The sequence below is a fragment of the Octopus sinensis genome, linkage group LG6 (assembly GCF_006345805.1).
Source record: "Octopus sinensis linkage group LG6, ASM634580v1, whole genome shotgun sequence".
Taxonomy (NCBI): Eukaryota; Metazoa; Mollusca; class Cephalopoda; order Octopoda; family Octopodidae; genus Octopus; species Octopus sinensis.
Window position 1 is genome coordinate 34,471,871 of NC_043002.1, and position 10,000 is coordinate 34,481,870.

Sequence of the window (10,000 nt, forward strand, 5' to 3'; positions counted from 1 at the left end):
ATTATATATATATATATATATATATATATATAATTCTAGGATGGAATTTATAAATATTTAATACATCGCAACGCGCGTTTCCACAAATCACATGCTTTTGACATCAGAGTCGGTATCCTTGGGATTAGTACTTTATATTCCATATTATCACAGAGGGGTGCTTATCCTTTCTTGCCAGTATGAAGGCCAATTTAGCTATGTGGGTATTTCTGTATGTGCTTGGTATGTACATTGCTAGATTGGCCTTCATACAGGCAAAAAAGGATAAGCACTCCTCTATGATTCATCCAATAATACTGTATCGCCTGATGAAATGAATCAATGGTGATGATCAACCGGATTCCCGCGGATAATGCGGAATATAATGTACTAATCCCAAGGATACCGACTCTGATGTCAAAAGCATGGGATTTGTGGAAACGCGCGTTGCGATGTATTAAATATTTGTAAATTCCGTCCTAGCATTCTTGTTTTTACTATATTTATCCTACATTATATCGGTATGACCAGGATGGAACCTTGAAAAACTGACTTACTAGTCAGTATCATTAGACGGTAGCCGGCATAATGAAACGCGGACTAGAAGAAACAGGGATAACTGATGAAGAGGGATATTCTTTATATTGCATGTCTCGTTTCTGTTTGTTTCTTCGTTGTTCGAAAAAAAGTTCGTTTTCTATGTTTTTGTTTTTATATTTTCGTTTCTCAATGTGTTCAACGTATTTTTGTCTTGAACCCATATATGCATGTATATATACATATATATGTAGGTATATACATATATGTATGTATATATGCATATATATATATATATATATATATATATATATATATATATATATATATATATATATATATATATATATATATATATATATATATATATATATATATATATATATATATATATATATATATATATATATATATATATATATATATATATATATATATATACGTCAATGTGCATGGCTCAGTGGTTAAAGCGTCGAGCTTACGATCGTGTGGTTGTGTGTTCGATTCCCGGACCGGGCTGCTTTATTTCACGTTGCTCCAGTTAACTCAGCTGTAGAAATGAGTTGCGACATCACTGGGGCCAAGCTGTATCGGCCCCTTTGCCATTCCCTTGGATAACATCAGTGGTGTGGAGAGGGGAGGCTGGTATGCATGGCCTTCTATAAACAACCTTACCTGGACTTGTGCCTCGGAGGATAACTTTCTAGGTGCAATCCCATGGTCATTCATGACCGAAGGGGGTTTCCTCATAAATGGATGGATAAACTAGAAATTAAACATTAAATTATTTTCTTTCTTTTGTTTAAAAGTGTTTTTCGAAAATGACTAGCAATGAGTTTTGCTTGTGATTGATTGTCATATATAAAAGCCAGTCAGGAAAGTAAAAGCTATATCGTATTCATGGGTATGTTTCTGTGTGGGCGTATGTACATGTAACTGAGTGTGTGTGTACGTAAGTGTATTCTGTATAGGTATATTCGAAATTCGTTATTTCCGTTTATTTAATTCACATAGACGTTATTTTTAACCTCAATTAATTCCTAATTAGTCGATGAGAACTCTCGATAATTAAATATTTCTATTGGACAAAATTAAGGTTCGCTTTGTGAAATTCATTTGCACCTAATTACCATATAAAAGCTTCTAGGTATCTCAATATTCTAAATAAATATATAAATATATATGTGTGTGTGTGTGTATGTGTGTGTGTGTGTGTGTGTGTGTGTGTGTGTGTGTGTGTGTATGTATGTATGAATGTACTCGTATATATGTATATATATATATATATATATATATATATATATATATATACGAGAGGGAGTGAGAGAGAGACAGAGAGAGAGCACTCTGTTGTTATTTTCACCACTTTAGTAAGGCAGAAATAGTTTCTGTTGTATAAACGCGTTCCATTCGTTTCTTTTGTATGTTCAGGTCGATATATATTCAACTCCTTGTAACTGACTACTAGTTAAAGAAAATCTTTACAAGAAATTGTCTCTTTTAACACTGGCCAAAGAAGCTAAATGATACATAAACATCTTGATGTCCCGGAAGGTTTATAGTAGAGTAATAAATACATATATTTATATGGATGTGTTCGAGAGTCATTATTTTTATTTATTTAGTTCAAATAGACGTTGATCATAACCCCAACTGATCGACCCCAGTACGCAACTGGTACTTAATTTATCGATCTCGAAAGGATGAAAGGCAAAGTCGACCTTTGCGGAATTTCAATTCAGAACGTAAATATATAGCTTTTAAATGTCTTTCGCTCAGACAATTCATTTAAACTAATGAGGTATTGCTAAGTAAAGATGAAGCTAACATCTCTTGTCTTCTTAGAATAATTTTATCATGTAGCTAGGCACCATCTCCGGCTGATAACCACAGAATGTTTATAGTCTGCTAAGGTATTGAACTTCGAGCATTTAATTACTTATCTAGAGTGCTTAAGCTTCTATAATTAATATTTTTATATCATTCATGCAATATCATTTTCTCCTCAACATTTTTCATTGTGTAGAATGATTTATGTGTACAGTCAAATCACTTTGAAGATCACTCATGGATATGAGTAATCACTGCTTCAGATGGATTCAAAATCTGTAATTCTTTCCTACATATCTTTTTGTACCTCCTTGAGATACTTCGTATAATTTATAAGTTTATCGCCTTTCATCGTTTCTGTGATCGCCTTTAAGTTTGGAAAAAGTAAAAATCCCAACGTTCACAATTGAACAACGATTTCGATTTCTTTTTTTAATAAAAGAAACGTTAGCTTTCTTGTAATCTACAAGGTTAGTATTTTTGCTTTGTAATGTTTTGTTTAACAAATTAAATTCCTAGAAGACATCTTCCAATTGTCTGCTTTTCGCCAATGAATTTTACTCCATGTTCTTTATCATTCATGAAGACAGTTTTCCTTGGGAAGTTACCTCAGCCAGTTAGGCAACACACCCAAAGGTTTTGAGACGCCCTGATAAGTTTTTACTTACAAAAGAGTCTCTCCACATCAACACTGAATAACACAAACGGAAAGTATAATATTTTAAAGGGTGATGAATATTTTGTATCCACTAAATGTAGTAGTAGCTTCTTTCAATGTATCAGGTCCACGCTTTTCACAATTTTCACTCTATGATCCCCCTTCAAATATGTTAAGACCTACAAAAAAAGCCATGATTGATTTAGTTGTTTTTGACTGCGTAATCCAAAAAAAAAAATTACTAGTTTTGCTCTCCCTCGTTGTATTAATTAAACACACATTTATGTACGTATGTGCTTACGATGTTGGTGAGTGTATTTATGAATACACCAGTGTGTACGTGTATATTTATGTATGCATGTGTTAAATAGAAGTAATTGCTTGTGGGCCTTATCTGTCAATCAATTATTGTTTTATTTACATATCTTATCTATAGAATAATCTCTGTGTACATGAATTTATCTCTCTCCCTTCTCTCTCTTATATCTATCTGTATATCTATTAATCTATCTGCCAATCTTTTCGAAATTTTATCTATGCACCCATCCATTTATCTACTTACCAATCCATCCGGCAACTATCTATCTCTCTGTCTATCAATTTGTCTATCTATCTATCTATCTATCTATCTATCTATCTATCTATCTATCTATCTATCTATCTATCTATCTATCTATCTATCTATCTATCTATCTATCTATCTATCTATCTATCTATCTGTCTGTCTGTCTATTTATCTATCTATTTATCTATCTGTCTGTCTAACTATCTATCTATCTATCTATCTATTTATCTATCTATCTATATCTCTATATATAGATAGATAGATACACATACACACACAAAAACACATATATATACATAACATATATATATATACATATACATATATACACACATATATACACACAGATATATATACACATACGTATATATAGATATATATATAGTAGAAGATATATATATATATATATATATATAGTAGAAAGAAGTAGAAGATATATATATATATATTTTACCCATCAATCTTGCGATCCATCTATCTCTTTATATATCTATATCTACCTCTGTGTGTATGTGTGGTGTGTCGGTATGTTTGTGTGTATGCGTTTATATGTAAGCGTGTATGTATGGTTGTGTGTATGTGTGTGCGCACGAACTATCTATCTTTGGGCATGGACATCAAACAAAGAAAGAGCCCATAAACCGTTATCCCGTTATTCTGAGCTGATATAATTCCGCAACAAAACACAAAAAGAATACAATTCGACAATAAACAACAGCAAACAATATTGGTTATAATACGGTGAGGAGTAGTATGAATGAGAGATGCGTGGGGTGCCCAGAACCCTTGTAAAAAGGACCTAGGATCAGTGTTATCCCATGTTCTGAATATTTAGGTGTTAATGTGTTAAGTAGGTTGAACCAGTGCAGTTTCCTTATTTCCCGGGTTACCGCAGCTATTGTTAGCTTTGATCTTTAAGCCAGTGTCTTAGTGGTCGTCTTTTTGGTCGCTAAATTGATTGGCTTTGCCGTTGCTGTTGTTGAAGCTGGGAGTTTTGTTGTGGTAGTGGTAGTGGTAGTGGTGGTTGTTATGGTACTTATGGTTGTTATTGTAGTGTAGGTGATATTGTTGTTGTTGTTGTTTGTTGTTGTTGTTGCTGCTGCTGCTGTTGTTGTTGTCGTTGCTCTATTTCCGTTATTATTGCAAATTTTACATACTCGTTAGCTCCACGGACAACATGCTCAGCGGCATTTCTTCCGGCTGTTCTGTTCAAATTTTCTGAGTTCAAATTGCGCAGGAGGTTGACTTTGCCTTTCATCCTTTAGGGGGTCGATAAAACAAATTACCTGTTGATGTAATCAGCTAACCCCCTCTGCAAAAAATTTTCAGGCCTTGTTGCTATATTAATAAAAAGGGGTTATTGATCTCTCTTATTTAACAAACGATGTTCAGTCAGAAAATAGCACTCCCCTGTCTTAAATACTGACACCACCAGCCCACCGCAAAAGTACTTTCTCCTTGAAAGAATTTCCTTCACGCAGTCAAGATAGCATATGTTGTGATTTAGATCTCAATAATCTCACTCCTCAACACTCGATAATCCTTTCCTGATATCCAATATACACACAGAACGGATAGTCACCTCTGACTCTCTCACTCACTCACTCTCTCACTCTCTCACACGCACACACTTATACACACATACAACCATACCTCATCTCTCTATTCCTCCTTTTCTCTCTCTCTCTCTCTCTCTCTCTCACACACACACACACATACCTCCTCTTTCTTTCTCTTTCACACACACCTCCTCTCTCTCTATCGTCCTTTCTCTTTTTCTCCCACACACACATACACACATGCATAAACACGCCCACACAATCATACTCATACACACATTACACAAACGCCCTCACAGTATGGTACGTTGAATGTCATATCAGTTCCGACCACAAGTGTTCAAATAATTCAATCAACGGAACTGCATATTCATTCCATTGTACAAAGTGGCCGAATATTCCTCACATTATGTGATATACAGCATAACAAGCTGATTGATATGCTGTGTTACATATAGTATGGTATTCTACGTGACATGGTGTGTGACAACATAATGTGTCATGCTATGTGACAAGGTTAGCCCTTTAAATCAATCTACAATCCATTATACAGGCTTCCACACAGTCTCTGTCCCTCACTGAAGTGGTTGTATAGACCTCGTATCTTTGATGTAATTTTATGCAAAAATCAACATATAATTCTATGTGTAAAACCTGGTTCTCCGAATTACAGAAACTGTCCATACAACGGGATTCCATACACTAACCCAATTTTCCTTGGAAGACTTGCGACTCAATTTTCCTTAGAAGATTTTCGTCACTCACCCAAGGTGCTACGCAGTGGAATCATAACACAAGGCCGTATGATTGTAAAGCGAGCATTTCATTCATAAGGTAATGCCTACATCAGACACATACAGCCTGAGAAGGCCTGCGGAGCCATTTGTGTAGCCTAGCCTAGCCTTCCAGACGGTACCAATAAACGACATACTACGTACTCAAACACACTTAAATACGCATCTTGATGATACTAAAGGGGTATTTGTCTGTACCCGAAATATCTCAGAAATAGTATATTTTATCTTAATTTGTTTTGCATATTTATTTTCATACTTACCTTCAGTAAGTGCTTTACAAATTTTTGTGACATTTGGATCTCTATTTATTAATGAAAACGAGTAAACACAATTTTTGTTTACTATTTCTTGACGAGAAAAAACATAGCTTCTGTGACTTCAACACATACACACATGCAGAATACACCATAAACAGTATGCACCATATCTGTATAACATTGTGTAATACACTGTGAACAGTGTCCGTTGTATCTTTTTGTCATTGTGTTACACACTGTTGATGGTGTCCATTATATGTGTATACCACTCTGTACTACGTCAGGACTGTGAATGCAAAATTTGAATAATGCTGTGTAAAACTCCATGAATTATGTCCAACCGATCTGTATATCACTTTAACATACCAGAAAGAGTGTTCACCAGATCAGTATAACACTGTGTCAGGTGCCATGAGCAGTATTTACCAGATCTGTACACCATTGTGTAACACACCATGTACAGTGGATAGATTGCGAAAATATATCGTTGCTAGAGTATATAGAACTTAGGAGGAAATACTAATAAGGTATGTATACTAAAATTGTGACGTATGTTACGTAATAAAAGGCTAATCACATATGAGATAATAACAATTCAAAGTAAATAACTGTTTGTGATATGGAAGTTTGGTTTCATTTTAAAAAATTTTAAGCATTCAAAGTATGAGTTCATTGTATATGAACACACTTAGTAAATAAATTCTGGAATCAAAAACTTATCTATCATCGAAAAATTTTAACTGGAAAAATGCAGACTTATCGGAGTTATGGGCATTCAAAGTGTAACGAAATTTAATTGAAAACCCTGCATGCATTGGCAGTATTTAGTTATTTGGAGATGTTGAAAAAATGTGTATTAACGCAATGTGTAAATTAATTACAATAGAATAGAATAGACGTTCATCAAAATCTTGTATGAACTGTAAATAAGCAATAAATATTATGATTTGTAAAATAAGTATAACTGATACAGGGTGTCGCAAGTCAGTGTGGTGTGGAAGTTTGGTTTCATCTTTTAAGAATTTTAAGCATTCAAAGTATGAGTTCGTTGTACTAGGACAAACTTATGAAATACGTTGTGGAATGTAAAAATTATCTACTATCATCGAAAGATTTGAACTGTAAAACTGCAAAATTATCGGAGTTATGGGCATGTGAAATTTGGCAATCAGGGATCGAATCCACGCTATGCCTGCATGAAGCCACTACAAATACGTTGTGGAATAAAAAAATTATGTACTGTCATAGAAAAAGTTTAACTGGAATAATGCAGAATTATCGGAGGAATGGGCATTCAAAAAAGTATGTATGTATAGAAATGTATGAATGGAATCTTTAAAGGTTTAAGATTCAAATCAAGAAAGTGCAATAATAATGTTTAGCAGTTCAAAACTGAGTAGTGAAATGCAGAATTAGGTCGGCTGATCGTGAGAATCAAATATTGATCGCTTTGCTTAAAACTGCAGGTAGTATGGGTTATTCACCTTGGGTTGTTCAAATAAAATATTAGTAATATGTAGTAGATATAAGGATCCATTGGAGGAGGCCCTATTATCGATTTTTTCAACAATCTAAGTATGTCACGAGGTTTCCAGACATGAGTTCTACTCACGTGTCAAATAAAGTATAAAAGTGATATTGTCTACAAATATTAGAAATTGGACACACAAAAAAATCAATATTCAAAGTAATCGAACATAAAGAATGAAACCTGTAAAATATTTCTAAATTCGATGGCTCAATTAGTTTCATGAAAATGTATGAAATGTAAATAAGTAATAAATATTATGATTAATTAGTTTCATGAAAATATTGTATGAACTGTAAATAAGCAATAAATATTATGATTTGTAAAATAAGTATAAGTGATACAGGGTGTCCCAACTGAATGTGGTGCGGAACTTTGGGTTCATTTTTTAAGAATTTGAAGCATTCAAAGTATGAGCTTATTGTATTGGGACACACTTATTAAATACGTTCTTGAATAAAAAATTTATGTACTGTCATCGAAAAACTGGAAAAATGCAGAATTATCGGAGTTAAGGGCATTGAAAATGTACATGCATCAAGAAAGTGCAATAATAAGATTTAGCAGTTCAAAATTGTGAGTAGTGAAATGCAAAATTAGGTCCGCTGATCGTGAGAATCAAATATTGATCGCTTCGCTAAAAACTAACAACTGTAAGTGTAGGTGGTATAGTTATTTCCCTTGAGTGTTTAAAAAAATATTGTGCAGTTGCTATGGGTTATTTCCCTTGGGTGTTTTAAAAAACTATTAGTTAGATATAAAGATCCCTTCCAGGGGCCGTATTATCGATTTTTCAACAATCTAAGTATGTCACGAGGTTTCCAGACATGATTTCTACTCACGTGTCAAGTTTCATGAAATCAATAAAACGATGTTTTTTTTACAGGATGTGGTGCATGGAAATAGTCAACGAAACATGGCACTATAAATTATCGCGGACGTAATCCAAAAACTTGATCGGCATGCATAAGAATGCATGTGATGTGTCCTCAATTTCTCCGGCGCGTGCCTTCATACAATTGAAGAAATAGCAAATAATTTCAACCGCACCTAACAAGTTATCCGATCTTCACAATGAATCACCAAAGTCCTTCGTAACTGACTGAATCAAAAGCTTTAGTGAGATCAAGATTTTGTTTTTTCGTTTTTCTTAGATTTCTTTCGCTGCAAATCAGTAGTGTCTCTACCAGACCTGAATAAGTAACGACTTTCAGGAAATGAAATATCGAAGTTGAGACAGAGAAGGATGATGCTTTCTCTGTGATCATCCAAGTTCTTATCGCCACTACTGACTTCAAATTTAGGCACAAGGCCAGCAAGTTCTGGAGAGGAGGCTAGTCGATTACATTGATCCCAGCACTGGTACTTATTTTATCGACCCCGAAAGGATGAAAGGCAAAATCAACCACGCTGGAATTTGAACTCGGAATGTAAAGAGGGACGAAATGCCGCTTAGCATTTTTCGCCCGGCGTGCTAACGATTCTACCAGTTTGCCGCCTTAATCTTAATATCAACGGTGGATAATCCCTGTGGCTATCGCACACCTGTCTATCTCTTTGTAGAGGCCAATGATAATAACGTTGTTTGTTAATATAATATGATAACGTTGTTTGATAAATAAAGTGCTGTACTCACGGCTCTGTGATGAGTACTGGTTATTTTAAATTCAAATATATATATATATATATATAAAGAGAGAGAGAGAGAGAGAGAGCATGTGATTACGTGATCACGTGACAGACCAGTCTATCAGATATTGTTACACATCGCTGGTCACAATTCGCTTTTGCTTTGTTTTAGCATTCAAACGATGCCACTCCTCTGGCTAGGCGAGCAGGCCAACATTCCCCACTGATCGAAGTAGGACTAGAGCAATGTGAAATATGAGAAATGAACTGTTTTGCTCAAGAACACAACACGCCACCCTGTCAGGGAACCGAACCCACGATCTAGCGATCATGAGTGCAACAGCCTAACCACCATGTATATATGCATGTATGTCATTGGGCTACCGCCATGCTAGGACACGAGCTTCGGGGTTTTAGTCGAACAAATCGAACCCAGTACTCATTTTAAGTCTGGTGTTTATTCAATCGGTCTCTTATGTCGAACCGATAGCTTACAGGATGTAAAGAAACCAGCGCCAGTTGTAAAGCGGTGGTGGTGGTTGTGGTGGTGGTGGTGGTGGTGGTGGTGGACAAACACACTCGCATACATACATACATGCATATATATATATATATATATATATATATATATATATATATATATATATATATATATATATAT